Here is a 17,114-nt window from a genome sequence, read left to right on the forward strand (position 1 = left end):
ATGAAGGTCAAGCGTCAAGCAAAGACAGCTTAGATTTTTCATTACAAAAGTGAGGCAGAGAGGTAGTTGCTACCATTCTAGTGGTAGCAACAAAATATAATGGACGACAGTCTATCAACAAAACAAAAGTTTTTTATCACATACCTTCCATAAATCTTCACGGTTTAGAAAGTCTTCAAGTGAATAATGATGAAAAAAGTGAAAAATCTGATATTGCATTAATAGGGTTGTGATTACACCAGACAAAAGCTCAATTTCTTCCGGAGTTCTACACATGTAAGAAGTTTTGATCCTCCAGTATTCTGTTTTCTAATGCAAAGGCAATCTAACACGAAAGATCGGAAGCACTTCGTTATTAAGCCAGTCACTTTAAAAATTGTTATTTCGTGAATAATACTCTTCTTTCCTATGTTTAGCGACTTCTGTATACTAGTCTGATGTAAGATAGTAAAAAAAAAAAAATCACCTATTTGTTCTCATATCTTTTCTAGGTACGTTCTGATGAGACTGTATCAACCAACAATAGCGGGACAACATTACAAATAACTCTAGTACTTATTAGCAATCTCCTTACTCATCTGACAGGTTACATAGGTTAAAAGTAGTGCAACAATTCGTAGAAGTTACAAATAATTCCATTTTAATATACGATACGCAGATTTAATCAAAAATACAGCACGCAATAACTAAAAGCTATGCTCTCTTGGGTTTTAGCACTTTCTTCCGCCGTCCTTTACAATTCACGCACGAATGTATTTATAATAATGTGTATTTTATCACTACTATTATATCTCGACTAGACCTCGCCACGGCTACACACTATGACCTACTTTTGGTCTTTTCCATAGAAATATGATTCTCTGTTCGAGCTAAGTGTTTGATGGAACATTAGGAAAAAAAATGACTATACTCGAAAGCAACAGACGTCTAGTCTGCCGAATTAAACTGCTCTCGTATGATCAACATGATCATTAAGGCCTGAACTTCGGTTTCTCAATAATTCTTTACATTATACCAGAGTACCATTTGTCACATGCGTGTGTACTACAACCGTGTGAAAGATGAGCAAAACCGGTAACCCGTTGCCTGTATGCATTCCTTGTAAGCACGTGCAGGAAATGACACTGTACCGACAAGGAGGGCAATAGACTGGAGAAACACGCGTACAATACTGTCTGCGGGATGGACACCGAAAAAGCGCGGCAAACATTAACGATTGTGCGGAGCGTAAATTGTCACAGGTAACACTCTCCTAGGTGATAAACGTAGCCCTTGTGGGTACTTACCGCGGAGGCTGTTGGTCTGCTAATCTGGTGCTAGTTTGGAGGAGAGGCAACGACTGACGGCTTGACCGATAGTCGCTCCTATATCTCTGGCAGCCGAGTCACGTGCTCGCTCGCCAATCTGTCCCATTTGCTCTCGTCACGTCTTCGCTCCGGACTGCGCCGTGCTCCATATAACACACATCTGGGGTCCAGACAGGAGACCGCGAAAGAGCAATTCACAAACTTAGCATTAGAAACCCTTCTTCGCAGTAACATAGTACTACATTATCACCGAATGATCTCCTCGTTTTGTAATATTGCAGTAAGCATGATGTACTGGGCGCAGTAAACAGTAAAGGAAAAGGGAAGAGTAATTTGGACAAGGAATTAAATTTCTGGGAGAAGAAATAAAAAGTTTAAATCTAGTATAGGAAGAGAAAACTCGACAAGATACAGTCTTTTTATTTCATTGACGACTAGTTTCCAATTACCAGAGACGTAAAGTTAAAATTACAATTTGTCCAATAAACAGTTGCAGAAATGAGTAGCCGGCCGTTGTGGCCGTGTGGTTCTAGGCGTTTCAGTCTGGAGCCGAGCGACCGCTACGGTCGCAGGTTCGAATCCTGCCTTAGGCTTGGATGTGTGTGATGTCCTTAGGTTGGTTAGGTTTAAGTAGTTCTAAGTTCTAGGCGACTGATGACCTCAGAAGTTAAGTCGCATAGTGCTCAGAGCCAGAAATGAATGCCTATTACAGGACATAGAGCATATTGTGCCAGATTATATTTACCAAGACAGGCAACACATTTTTCCGTAATAGCATGCGAACGTTAAGGCTGTACATGCTTTTTCTATGGACAACAGCAGGATAAGCATACATCTAATGGTCTGTTTCCTACGCGGCCACAAAAAAACTCTGGTAGTGGGCGCCCTATCATGACGCAGGGAATTTCTTTGTCGCGGTTTGTGATCATTAAAAATAGAACAACTATTTGACTTGCACCACACTGCAGCTCCTTAAAATTTTTCAGAGCAGCAGGACATTTAGAAGCAATAAACAGTCCGTCCGCCGGAGGTTCGAGTCCTCCCTCGGGCATGTGTGTGTGTTGTCCTTAGCTTTAAGTTAGTATAAGTAGTGTGTAAGTCTGGTTTGGTCGCTTAGGAATTCACACACATTTGAACATTTTTGCAATAAATACCAAACCACAGGGGCGCCACATGTCAGGCAGGCAAACAAAAGCCGTAGGCTGTAGCGACACATAACATCAACATTTTAAACCATAAAATAGTGTGGAAAGGAACCAAATCAGTAAGGCGTTAAAAATCATCATTACGTTTCGAATTAAATATCCTCGTAAACCATGAACAAACATAACAGAATGTACAACTATTACAACTTTTATTAAATTAACACTCCATCGCTACGCACAAAAGTTAAGACGAAAGGTTGTATCTTACACTGTCCCTAGGTTGGATTAAATAGCTATGTCATATTGTCATGCACTATTATGGGTCTTAGTATTTGGTATAATGTAAGACACAACCTAGCGTTTCAACTTCTGTTTGCATCATTGAAGTGTCGATTTCTAAAAATAGTTTTTGTAGCTGCTAATTGATAGGACTGTTTTGTCTGTCTGGTACGTATATCGCGGTACAGTATCCTCTGTACCCTGTAATAGGCACTCAATTTCTGGAACTGTTTATTGGACAAATTTTAATTCTAACATTCCGTCTCATAAGATGATTGGAAAATAAGTTCAGGTAACCAGAAACTAGGCATCAATTAAATAAAAAAAAAACTGTATCTTCCAGCTTTGGCTCTTCCTATACCAAACTGGTTAACACGAGTTGCTGTCCCGTTATTAACCCAGTATGGTGGTAACCAATAAAAAGTAGAATATTTGCGAAAGCACTTTAATTCTGTCAGAGACGACCCAGAACTTAATTCAGTTGAACGTTACGTATAGTATCTTAAAAAAAGGTCGAGTGATGCTCATCAACAAAACTAAGACAATGCGACATACTCGAATTAATTCAGGCGTTGCTGAGGCGAATTACATAGCAAATGGTACGCTAAAAACAGTAAATAGGTATTGTTTTTTAGGCATGAAAATGACTATGGTTGAAGTAGAAAAATCATAAATTGCAGACTGGCAACAGAAAGAAAAGAGTTTTTTTAAAAATATGTATGTTTTAACATTTAATTATTACGTACTATAAGATAAACACCACCGAGCGTTTTTCTGTCTGTATGTGACGGCTAATCTCGGGAAGTGCTACAGGGATTTCGATACGGGTTTCACTAGTCGATGGGCCGATTCACGAATAACGTCTGTGAGCATAATTTATTCCCGCTATGCGTGCGAAGCCGGGACGAGTCACTAGTATAAATTTAAGTATTAGGAGATCTTTTCTGATAGCATTTGTCGGCTGTAGAAATGAACCGTGGATGCTAACCGGTACAAATAAAAAGGGAACACACGCCTTTGAACTGTGGGGTAGATAATGAAAGTTACTAAATTGAATTCTGGGTAGGGGGGGGGGGATTTGGAAATTTGTGGTAAGGTTTTATGGGACCAAACTGCTGAGGTTATCGGTCGCTAAGCCTACACACTACTTAATCTAACTTAAACTAACTCATCACGTTAACTCATCTGCTGTAGACGAGCTATGCCTGAAAATGAGCATACTGTCTGACAGATGTTTAGTAGATCAGTTGGAAAGACTTTAAGCCATCAGTAATTCGAATAAAGTTGCAGTTCGGTCAAAACAGTAACAGATTTCTATGGACTACTGTCTACATGTCGTGGGTTACTTGCGAAGTTGTCTGAACTAAATCAGTTTATGTTCTCAAGTTTTCATGCTTCGATCGCTAAATGAACAGAGAGCAGTACACGAACTACCACCTAGGTTAAGAGCACAGTAAGGAAATGAAACCACCGTATCTCTCAACATTCACCTGAACTGGTTTATGGAAATTATGCGCAATTTAAGCCGTAATTATCGCACTGAGATTGGAACTCCAGTCCTTCCCTTAAGCGATTCGATTGCGGTTAGGCTTGGTAGCACCAGTCGTTCACAATGACAAATACCTACTAGCAATTTTCCTTTTTCACTCAGTTTTGAAGTACTGCCCACGTCATTACATACGAGGGGCAATCAGTAAGTAAATAAACACATCCAGAATGAGATTTTCACTCTGCAGCGGTATTGTGCGCTGATATGAAACTTCCTGGCAGATTAAAACTATGTGCCGGACCGAGACTCGAACTCGGGACCTTTGCCTTTCGCGGGCAAGTGCTCTACCATCTGAGCTACCCAAGTACGACTCACGCGCCGTCCTCACAGCCGTACTTCTGCCAGTACCTCGTCTCCTACCTTCCAAACCTTACAGAAGCTCTCCTGCGAACCTTGCAGAACTAGCACTCTTGAAAGAAAGGATATTGCGGAGACATGGCTTAGCCACAGCCTGGGGGATGTTTACAGAATGCGATTTTCAATCTGCAGCGGAGTGTGAGCTGATATGAAATTTCCTGGCAGATTAAAACTGTGTGCCGGACCGAGACTCGAACTCGGGACCTTCCTTTCAGGAGTGCTAGTTCTGCTAGGTTCGCAGGAGAGCTTCTGTAAGGTTTGGAAGGTAGGGGACGAGGTACTGGCAGAAGTAAGGCTGTGAGGACGGGGCGTGAGTCGTGCTTGGGTAGGTCGGATGGTACAGCACTTGCCCGCGAAAGGCAAAGGTCCCGAGCTCGAGCCTCGGTCCGGCACACCATTTTAATCTGCCAGGAAGTTTCAAAGAAACACATTTTTTTCTGAAAGCAGGTCGGCTTTATCGGCCATCATTCACGTACTGCTTCCTTCATTGGGCCAAACAGACTGAAATCAGAAGGTGCTAGATCCGTGCTGAAGGACGGATGAGAAAGAACAGTCCAGTGACGTATTGTGAGCTCCTTTCGTGTGCGCGGACTTGTGTGAGGCCCTGCGTTGTCATGGGGAAGGAGAAATTCGTTTGCATTTTCGTGGCGATGAACACGCTGAAGTCGCTTCTTGAACTTCCTGAGGGCGGCATAATACACTTCAGAGTTGATTGTTGCACCACGAGCGAGGACATCGTTCCAGAACACTGTCGCCATGATTTTATCGGCTGATGGTGCGGTTGAACTTTTTCTGCGGTAGAGAGGCATGGTGTGGCGCCAGTCAATGGGTTGCCATTTTGTTTCCGGTTCGAAGTGATGAACCCATGTTTCATCGCCCGTGACGACTATTCGACAAAAAATTGTCACGATCAGCCTCCAGACTCGCAAGCAGTTTCGCACAGATGGTCCTTCGTTGCTCTCTTTGCCTTCTGGTAGGCAGAGAGGAACCCCCTGGGCATGCGGCTTTTAGTTTCTCAGTTGGTGAACGAGTGTGCAGCACTACCAACAGGGACGTCCAGTTGAGCAGCGAGGTTTCATTGTTATCACCTCGAATGAAACTGTCCGCAGGAGTCACAGTTGTGTGCGGCAGGCCGGCACACGGGATATCGATGAGGTTTGCGCGACTTTGTTGCGATGATGACAAACGCCTCGCCCGACGACTCACCGAGCTTTTGTTCACTATCAGGTCTCAGTAGAAATTCTGCAGGTGCTTGATCACATACGCGATGCTCTGGTTTTCCACCAAAAGAAACTCAGTGACAGCTTTATTTGAAACGCATGCCCGTTACAAACACTGTTTTGAAAGCTATCTATAGCTCGGCCACCTATGGGAAATTCACGAAAGTATATGAGCTGAAGCTGGAATATTCCACCATGTCCCGCAACAGATCCCACCTTTTTGCGATCAAAACTGGTCGAGTTAAAAAAAGTTGCGTTACTTATTGAATGTCCGTGTTATATAAATAAAAAATGGTTCAAATGCCTCTGAGCACTATGGGACTCAACTACTGAGGTCATTAGTCCCCTAGAACTTAGAACTAGTTAAACCTAACTAACCTAAGGACATCACACACATCCATGCCCGAGGCAGGATTCGAACCTGCGACCGTAGCAGTCGCGCGGTTCCGGACTGCGCGCCTAGAACCGCTAGACCACCGCGGCCGGCATGTACTAAATAAACGTTATTTTACATTTGATTACTTTAAAAACGTTGCACATGACGTAAAGTTTCAAGAGGAGATAACGTAGCATGTCTCTACGAAGCTGCGAATTACAGAACATTGCTTCACATTAAGCCGTTATGTTCTGCCCACCAATTGCCAGCGTGCTGATTACGAATTCAGACTCCGCATTCAGACAATTGGTTTAAATTAGTGTCCTTATGTATGCAAATATGGGCGGCGAGGGCATCAGGGCAGTGACGAAGCAAGATTGCTGAACGATAGACCGCACTGGTGCATCCAGCTGACCACATAATGCAAAATTCTTTCATGTCAAAATGCAAGGCTACCTGACGTGAAAATCTATGCGGGATTGAGTGTGATGAACGTATCTTAAAATGGTAACTTTAAACTGATCACAGCGCTACAGTCTCTAATGACTTTGAACGATTTCATGTACAGTTACCACTCATGGGGTTCAAATGGCTCTGAGGTCTATGGGACTTAACATCTGAGGTCATGAGTCCCCTAGAACTTAGAACTACTTAAACCTATCTAACCTAAGGACATCACACACATCCATGCCCGAGGCAGGATTCGAACCTGCGACCGTAGCGGTCGCGCGGTTCCAGACTGAAGCGCCTAGAACTGCTCGGCCACACCGGCCGACCACAGTTGGGGAATGAGCTACGTACATAACGATGAGAAGAAACCTCTGGAGATCGCAGCATACAGATAATAAACGATGCGGCGTAGAAGCGTCAGAATTTAGTCGGAAACGGCATTTGAACTCCTCAACATAAACCAATGCCTGTGGTTCGAACACGGCACAGGTCACATCCGTCTACAACAAGAGTAGCAGCAGTGGGCCACAGAATTACCGTCCAATACTTTGTTCCAGTGTCCTGAACGCAAATATAGTGAGGTATCTCGAACAGAACGGTGTCGTCCATGCCAAACACTATTTCTTCCAAACACCACGATAAAGTGAATCCCAACCTACGTTTTTCTCATGTATCATGAAAGTGATGGATCAAGACAGTCTGATAGATGCACTATTTCTCTATTTCCGAAAAGCACTTGACTTAGTATCACACATACGTTAATTATACTGGGTGTCCGATTCGAAAGAGGCCCCACGAACATGTATAGCAATCCCGCTGAAATTGCACTATGGAACTCGTGACGTTTGACGTGGCAACACTGCACTCTGCTACACCGCGTGGCGCAACAGTGTGTTTCCGCGCGTCGCTGTGGCTGGAACTCAAAAATGGTTCAAATGGCTCTGAGCACTATGGGACTTCACATCTGTGGTAATCAGTCCCCTAGAACTTAGAACTACTTAAACATATCTAAACTAAGGACTTCACACACATCCATGCCCGAGGCAGGATTCGAACCAGCGACCGTAGCAGTCGCGCGGTTCTGGACTGAAGCGCCTAGAACCTCTCGGTCACCACGGCAGGCATTTAATATTATTTCCTGATTTTTATGCAAAGTATTTAAGTGTGATTTAAGGAAATGTTTGTTTGTGGGACCTCTTTCGAGTGGGACATCCTGTAGAAAGTACGATCATATGCGGTATCAGGCCAAGTTTGGATCGAGTAATTCTTGGCAGGAAGGACACGCCATGTTATTTTTGATGGAGAGTCATCGACAACTGTAGAGGTAACGTCAGGTGTCCTCCAGGGAAGTGTGTTGAAACTCTTGCTGTTCATGTTGTACAGGGTTACTTTAAATGGTACACTCGGTTTCAGAGCTCTATACTTTCGAAAGTATTGCACGTACAAATATGAATGATGTGTGAATAGAACCGCAGACTTACCAAGTTTACATCTGATACTGTAAAAATATTTTGTGAGTGCTCCTCTGGTCACACGATACACTTCCAAGCTGCAACCAAGTTCGTTTCACACCTTCTGTAGGAACACCCGGTCAATGGCCATCATAGCAGCGTTGATGCGTTCTCTGATCTGTTCCAGAGTTCTTGGCAGTGGGAGTAAACGAAAACGATCCTTAACGTGCCCTCGAAGAAAAAGTCACAAGGCTTTAGGTCAGGCGACATGGAGGGCCAACAGGAACAGAGCCGCTACGCCTAATCCAGCGATGCGTAAATTCGTCGTTTAGGCAGCGAAGAACATCGATGCTCCAATGAGTGGGGGCCTCGTCTTGTTGGAATTCGCTGAATCAGTGGTCATTTGTGGAAACAAGCACAACTGAAACATATCACGGTAAGAGATATGCTATTACTGCGCTACTGACCCTTCAGATAATATTAATAGTAACCTCAAACTTTTCGCAGATTATGTAGCTATTTATAATGAATAGTTGCCTGAAAGAATCCCAAGATGTATTCAGTCAGATCTCGATAAGGTAAGTACCATCACAGTCTTCTCACAGAAGCAAAATGGCTCATAAAGCTTCGTCTTCGACAGTGGGTATAAAACGTTAACCTTTCGCGAATCTCATTTATGCGTCTATATTTAATGAGGATTTTCAGTGCCCTACGCTCTACATCGTGGCGATAAAGGTTTTCAGATAAACGGAAGGTTGTTCCGTTGGTGAATATCAGCTTGGAGGCGAAATGTTCAACCTCAGTTGCTTCGTGCACTGCGATCCAAAAGCTTCCGGTTTTAATTGTTGCAGGATCTGCAGACGATGCAGCCTGAAATGTAACCGCCCTCGCAAAATCTGCCTCATAGTTCGCTGCGATGTCCCGTCTGAACACACGTTCCACTTTTGTACGGGTCTCCCATATTCCAACACACCAAAACTCTTTTCTGGCTTATTCGCCATTTTGTCAAGGCACTGCTCTCGGAACGCCATCTGATGGGCACAACACAAACTCTGTAGCCGGCGGTTCTAGGCGCTGCAGTCTGGAACCACGTGACCGCTACGGTCGCAGGTTCGAATCCTGCCTCGGGCATAGATGTGTGTGGTGTCCTTAGGTTAGTTAGGTTTAAGTAGTTCTAAGTTGTAGGGGACTAATGACCACAGATGTTAACTCCCATAGTGCTCAGAGCCACTTGAACCACCACAAACTCTGTAAGATAACGGTTCCGTTCAAGTCATATTTGTACATGTATTACTTTGGAAAAGACTGTACTTCGTAAACGAATGTGTCATTTATAGTAGCCCTGTAGATTACTGACCTTACAGATAATATTAATAACAACCTCAGATGAAGTAGTTATTTATAATGGAGAACTGCCCGATAAAATCTCAAGATATATTCAGTTAGATTTCGAAAAGATTTCAAAATAGTTCAAAGATTGAGAACTTTAATGTTGAGAAATGTAAAATATTAACTTGTCAAAATAGAAAAACATAGTATCCAACGGCTACATTATCACTGAGTTACAGCTGGAATCGGTCAACTTATTCAGATAATCTGGTGTAACAGTCAGTAGAGACATGAAATGGAACGATAACAAAGGCTCAGCCGTAAGCAAAACGGGTGGCAGTCTTCTGTTTATTGGTAGAATACCGGGGAAATACAGCCAGTCTACAAAAGACATTGCTTACAAATTATTCGTGCTACCCATCTTAAAATACAGATCAATATATGGGATCCATGCCAAACAGAGCTAAGAGAGAATATTGAACGTACACAGACAAGGACATCACGAATGCTCGTAGGGTTTTTGTCCTGTTTCAGTGTGTAATAAAGGTGCTGAAAGAACTGAATTAACGAACGCTTGAAGATAGAAACCAACAACTTCGTAACTATTTTTCCAGCATGCCCATAGACGGCAACCTATACACAACCAACGCCACGTTTAGTTGTTTCATTTTTTAAGGTTCTTAGTATATTTATTTGACAATAACTACATTAACAAGCTTCTTTTTTTCTTATTTTGCTTGTGCCTGTGTCCCGCAGGGTCAGCATGGTTAAGATCGGATTTGGAATGTTTAATTGAAGGGGTGGCCCTTCCTGCCACCAGCCCGTACCCCCCCCCCCCCCTCCCGGGACGGATTCAATGTACCCGAGCTGTCTGTGTCTAGTGTAAACCATGAAATAGTGCAAACATATTTCAAATGTCTGCGAGTCGTGTAGCTGAGGTAGAACGTGGGGACCAGCCTCGTATTCACCTTGTGGGATGTGGAAAACCACCTAAAAACCACATCCAGGCTGGCCGACACACCACTCTTCATCTTTAATCCGCCGGGCGGATTCGATCTGGGACTGGCGCTCCTACCCGAGTCCAGGAATCAGCGTATTAGCACTCTCGGCTAACCTGGCGGATGCCTGCATTAACAAGCTGTTTCTTCATTATTATAAAATTGTTCTACACAATTTTGAGCTTCTACTTATTAATAAATACATTTTTTGTACATAATTCTTTCGATATATATATCTGATTGATAAATGCTGACATCATGCTTCAGCTTGTAATCTCCCCCCTCCTTCCTTGTTCCATCTATCGCCCAAATTAAACAATGTCCAGTCCAAGTAATTAATAAGCAAAGTCTTTTAAGGAGATTTGAGAGGAGCGAAGTGTACAATAAACTTTCAAGTTTACTTAGCTTGTCATGTTTAGAGGCTTCAGCTTTTCTTGTCTAGGGGTCTGATTCTTGAAGCTGAAAATCTGCATCAGGTCTTCGTGATTAGTTTGAACTAAATAAGTTGGAAGGTTGTTGTTGCAGAATTTTTTATGTAAATATGTTTTTTATATATTTCCTCACATTTTAGTATATCATACAGTATTTTGATTTTTCACATTAACAAAGCTGAAATTTCATTGTTCGCACTTATACAAAAATACGTCCGATCATATCAGAGGCAAGCTTACGACTCTCTCACTCTGCGGAAATAACAGTAATCCAAAGGGATTCCAACTTTTCTTAACAAATGAATTCCTACTAGTTTTGTTATATTATTAATTTCGACTGTTATTTCATAAATGAATTCAGAAATAAGCACAGCAAACAGTAGAGGATTGCGTGGGATCCGTACCAGGTCGGGTTGACGGAGGAGATAGAGAAGATCCAAAGAAGAGCGGCGCGTTTCGTCACTGGGTTATTTGGTAACCGTGATAGCGTTACGGAGATGTTTAATAAACTCAAGTGGCAGACTCTGCAAGAGAGGCGCTCTGCATCGCGGTGTAGCTTGCTCGCCAGGTTTCGAGAGGGTGCGTTTCTGGATGAGGTATCGTATATATTGCTTCCCCCTACTTATACTTCCCGAGGAGATCACGAATGTAAAATTAGAGAGATTAGAGCGCGCACGGAGGCTTTCAGACAGTCGTTCTTCCCGCGAACCATACGCGACTGGAACAGGAAAGGGAGGTAATGACAGTGGCACTTAAAGTGCCCTCCGCCACACACCGTTGGGTGGCTTGCGGAGTATCAATGTAGATGTAGATGTAGATGTAATTAATAACATAAATTATAGTGTGGAACTAATTCGTAATTTCAAATGTTTCATAAAAAAATAATTTTAACTCTACATTCAGGAATAGTATTCATTGGATTATAACATCGAAACCAAAATATTTTACAAAGCAATTCCTTTTCATAAATTTTAGCTTGAAATGTAACATACTGGGTGTAAAGTTACATGAAGGTATTCAGAAAAGCAACCTCTTCAGAAAAGCAACTGAGATAATACTGACCTGGACAAAATTCAAAAAATAATACTGGTATCGACAACTACTATTGAGGAAAAGTAATGCTGGAGGAGGAGTCACGTTAGGAGCTGTAGATGGAGTCTCCAGTGTTTAAGAAATAGCTGCACTGCTTCCTCCATAAGTTGACTATCATCATTCAGCGGTTTCTGCACCGTGTACAGCCATTGTCCATCAGTATGTGTATATCTATTGTTTTGTAATCGTGTAGCTAATTTTAAATTCTTATTATGTATCCCTCTAATTTATACCCTGTACCATATTACAGTTCTGAAGATCTGCAGATGATCGTGTGGGGATCGAAACAGGTCACCCTGTTGACTAATGAGCGTGCCTTTGCGTCATAAACTTTTATAATTAATTTCAAATCTTCAATTTTGAACACTTGCTTCCTCCAGCAATGTTTTCAAAAACAAAACTAGTAATATAAGAGTAAAGTTTTCTTTCTATACACAATAGATTCTTGGTTTTGAATAACATATTTATTTTGTCAAATGCATCGTAGCACATCTTTAATCTTCTGATTACCTTTTATCCTGTCCTGCCCTATAATAAAAACTCATCCTATGGTTATATGAGTTCATTATTAACATGTGCTAGCTGTTATTGTAATTTCTATTAACTTTACTTTCAGATTTGCTGTATTAAGTTGTACCATTCGTGGCTGAGGTTTATCTGCTGAGATATAGCTGATTTCTAGGATTCAGCTGTCTGTGCCGAAATAGTTTGACATCATGTGTCGTCCGCAATATCACACTCTCTCTGACTGTGACATAAACAAAATGGCGCTGTACGACCTGCAAAAATCACTAAATGCCGGGTACGATGGATCAGCTTAATGAAGTGTTGGTCTACAAAGCCTATTGTGTCCCTAAGAACTCTGTCTTGCGACATAGGTACGGACGACATAATTGAGAACAAGACGTACACATTTGATTCACTCACACTTATCCAACTGAAAAAGAAGTATTTAGTGTGAAATAACTGAAAACAAGAAGAAAAATCACGCACAATTAAAATTTAATTTCTATGTAACGTTGGGCTATCAACCAAAGAAATTATGTTCTGCAAATAAGCAAGCATTTTGTTGATGGAATCGATCTGCTGTACATGTAAGTAAGCAAACAGTTGGAATTACATCACAAACTGACACTTAAAGATTAGCAAGGTTCTAAAATTTCGAGTGTTGACACGTGTGTCCGTGAGACCCACATATCGATGGCAATCTTGCGAAATGTCAACGTTCGGAAGATTCGCTTTTATCTGATTAGTCGTTCATGTCAATATCTTTTTACTTCATCCCTGAAGTAAATCTCTGTTATTGTGTAGGACTTTCTTAAACGAACTAGTACATGGCTATGCTCCTTAAGTAAATAAAAAAAAGTTTGATGCAACTCTTTCGCTAGGTATAATGCAGCGACAATTGCTGAGGTTTTGAATGTAGCCGATTGTTTAGTTAACTATAAAACTACATCGTAATTAACGGTACCTAGCAAGGTGACGTTAAGATCCAAACTGATATCATTTCATGGATGCTATCGTCTTCAAGTCTTCTTAATTTACTCTTTGTATCTGTAGCAAGACGTATGCCTTTCTTTAACCAAGAGCTTACATAATCCTTAGGTTGAAACATACGCCGTGGAGGACCAACCAGTTTAACGAACGACTGATTTCTGATGGCAGAAAGACTGAATGAAGCTCTTGGAAGTGTGATGATTCATTTCTGAAAACCCGTGTTCACATTTGCTAGTAGACATGTGTACAAATTTCATAGCACTGAGAAGAGGACGGAGGGATGCTGGCAGTTTCTTCTCCATGAAATAATCCCGAAATCCTCTAATCATCCCTTTCTCTGGAAGCGACACTTAAGGTTTTGTACTTGTTTCACCATATAATGTTCCAGGATTTTCAGGTCAGGTTGATGAGTCCATCTCTTTCTCGCATTCAGAGATAGCAGTGTCCTCTGTGTGTACAAGACGATCCTCCTTCCGCTGTTTCATACAATCATAAAACCTGCAGTGCTCAAGACTCTGCTTTTTCTTCGTCTTTCCAGTTTAATTACTCTCAAGGTCAGCTCTTCTACTGCTGTGAGAGCTTCACAGCACTGAGAACCACTGCTCGCTTTCCTTTCTTCGAACACCAATAGCTGATTTCTGATATTCCGCTGGGCAGATTACAGTGTGATGTCTCGTGACTGTAGCTCAAGACTTGGTTCTGATAATTCCTGAGGGGCATCACACATTAGAGCTAAGTCGAGAATGAAATCAACTTTAGTGAAGCACTTCAATAAACCTTTGTACATACCTCTTTCAGTTGACTTCCTGCCTTGATCACCTTCTCGCAAGTTTTCCCACGGTGCTGGCAGGCTTTTGAAGGCTCGATGCTACCATCTTGATCCCGAGAGTCGACCATTTTTCAGAATTTTGGTTTCAAGTAGCTCTGCATGCTTCTTTACTTCTCGAGCGTTCAGCGGTGACTGGTATTACACTGAATATAGCTTGTCTACGAAAGACCTGAAGTGATTCACGTGTGGTAGAAAGTCTCTTTTTCTTACATCACCAACTGACGATCTAAGTTTGTGGTTAGTACAATACCAAAACAAAGTTTGTGGGAAATGACGTTTCATTAATGTAACAAATCTTTGCTTCTTCCCATCATCACTGCTGCTTCACCTGTTGCAATGGAAATAAGATTTTCTTCCAGGATATTATTAAAAAATCCCATAGATTCCAAACAGTTTAGCAATAGGTTAGAAATTGGGGAGCAAAATAACTGATGATGGTCGAAGTAGAGAGGATATAAAATGTAGGCTGGCAACGGCAAGGAAAGCGTTTCTGAAGAAGAGAAATTTGTTAACATCCAGTATTGATTTAAGTGTCAGGAAGTCATTTCTGAAAGTATTCGTATGGAGTGTAGCCATGTATGGAAGTGAAACACGGACAATAAATAGTTTGGACAAGAAGAGAATAGAAGCTTTCGAAATGTGGTGCTACAGAAGAATGCTGAAGATTAGATGGGTAGATCACATAACTAATGAGGAAGTATTGAATAGGATTGGGGAGAAGAGAAGTTTGTGGCACAACTTGAACAGAAGAAGGGATCGGTTGGTAGGACATGTTGTGAGGCATCAAGGGATCACCAATTTAGTATTGGAGGGCAGCGTGGAGGGTAAAGATCGTAGAGGGAGACCAAGAGATGAATACACTAAGCAGATTCAGAAGGATGTAGGTTGCAGTAGGTACTGGGAGATGAAAAAGCTTGCACAGGATAGAGTAGCATGGAGAGCTGCATCAAACCAGTCTCAGGACTGAAGACCACAACAACAACATAGAAATACCTTCAGCAGTAACGTTATTTAGCTCAACTATATCAATATTTGTGGCTCTCTCACATCGGCGAGCTGGTTTGTAAAAAAAAAAGAAATTATTAAAGATGATAACTGAATAATTGTTGTGCTATCATCAATAATTAATGATTCTTTGATCATGTTTTAGTAACTGTTTTAATCACTGTTTTTTTATTTTTTTTCAATGTGATTAACATGTTAGTATGCGCGTTTCCAGAATGTAAAATGCGGCTCACGTCAACTGGGTTAAGTTCTGAAAGGTCAATTTCGGTCTCAAAATCACTGTAAGATAGATTCTTGATTCTTGTTCACGATTAATAGCAGTGCGTAATATATTTGCTGTCCCCTCATGTTCATTTTTAAACGCCATAATACAAGCATTTTCTAAACTCTTCTGTTTTAGCGCAAAGCAGTATTAGGGCAGCACCTCAATGAGCGGAATTTTCTTCATATTTAAATATTTTTTGTCACAAAGAAACGATCTCTTCTTTACTTGAATCACATGGAGATGACGCAGATACGGTAGCTCAAGGTTGTGAAGTGTATTTGCCTTGTCAATTCGATTTACGTTCGTGAAATAAATTGTTGGCATACTTTGTCCAGTATTGTAAAGAAGTCACTTTGCGAACAGAATAGCTTAAGGTAACGCGTCCAGCACCGTGCTCCCAGAAAAAGAGCTCTGTACAGGTCTTGAATAAGCGATTTACTGGTCCGAAGAACCAAGCATACATGCTATTGTGGCACTGCTGGCGCATTGTAATAAACGCCGTGAATATACAGCACTACCATGAGACCCTAATGCCACAGCACGGATTTGTGTACCAGGATACCACGCCGAGCTTTAGAAAATAAGTTCTAGCACGAAATAATGACTTCCAGATGCTCGCAAACCCGTTTTCTTCATCCATTCTGTTCTTGTATATAGTTTCAGTGTTTTTGTAAGTTCTTAGAAAAAAAAACATGCCAGTTTTGATATATCAAATGAAGACTTTCATTTATTGCAAGATTCATTAACAAAATAAATAGCCAAGTACATTACACCCTTCCATTTGAGGTATGGAAAAGGATGTCTAGCATACGACCTCTTCAAAAAATGGTTCAAATGGTTCTGAGCACTATGGGACTTAACATCTATGGTCATCAGTCACCTAGAACTTAGAACTACTTAAACCTAACTAACCTAAGGACAGCACACAACACCCAGTCATCACGAGGCAGAGAAAATGCCTGACCCGGCCGGGAATCGAACCCGCGAACCCGGGCGTGGGAAGTGAGAACGCTACCGCACGACCACGAGCTGCGTACTACGACCTCTTCCTCTGCGCTGTATGCATCATGGAAAATTATTTCTGGTGTGAACTAAAAAGATACTGACACGAACGAGTAATCTGATAACAGTGAATCTTCCGAAAGCTGACATTTCGCAAGGCTGTCATCGTTATGTGGGTCACACGAACCAAGTGTCAACGCTCGAAATTTTCCGTCCGCGAAATTCGCTGTGAGTGCCTGACAAGATGCCATTTGCATTTCGCAACATCATGTCGAATTTCCTCTTTTAGCTCGCAGACGTTTCAGCATTGACATACGCCAATGGTGTAAGACGATCCCAAAGCAAAAAAAAAGAAAAGGCCATTTTTGTTCACCAGTACGCGAAATTAGGCGATACGGAAACCATTACAGTGAAATGAAGCTACAAAAGTTCCCTTATAATCGCGCGATATCGGTTTTTATTGACTTCCACAGCTTTTCCTTCCCTGTCTTCAAAAAAATACGAGCCGTTGATGCCGCCCACCCAAAATGTA

At 41.7% G+C, this 17,114-nt stretch overlaps 1 protein-coding gene across 1 annotated transcript in view; it reads right to left on the reverse strand.

Annotated features, from left to right (window-relative positions):
- Positions 1 to 1,363, reverse strand: part of LOC124711883 (alpha-tocopherol transfer protein-like) — a 147,549-nt gene extending 146,186 nt beyond the window's left edge. Inside the window, exon 1 of the mRNA XM_047242125.1 lies at positions 1,287 to 1,363. The gene's annotated coding sequence lies outside the window, so the exon portion shown is untranslated. The remainder of the gene's footprint in view (positions 1 to 1,286) is intronic.
- Positions 1,364 to 17,114: the final 15,751 nt, after the last annotated feature.

Source organism: Schistocerca piceifrons, chromosome 8 (genome assembly GCF_021461385.2).
Source record: "Schistocerca piceifrons isolate TAMUIC-IGC-003096 chromosome 8, iqSchPice1.1, whole genome shotgun sequence".
NCBI classification, from domain to species: domain Eukaryota; kingdom Metazoa; phylum Arthropoda; class Insecta; order Orthoptera; family Acrididae; genus Schistocerca; species Schistocerca piceifrons.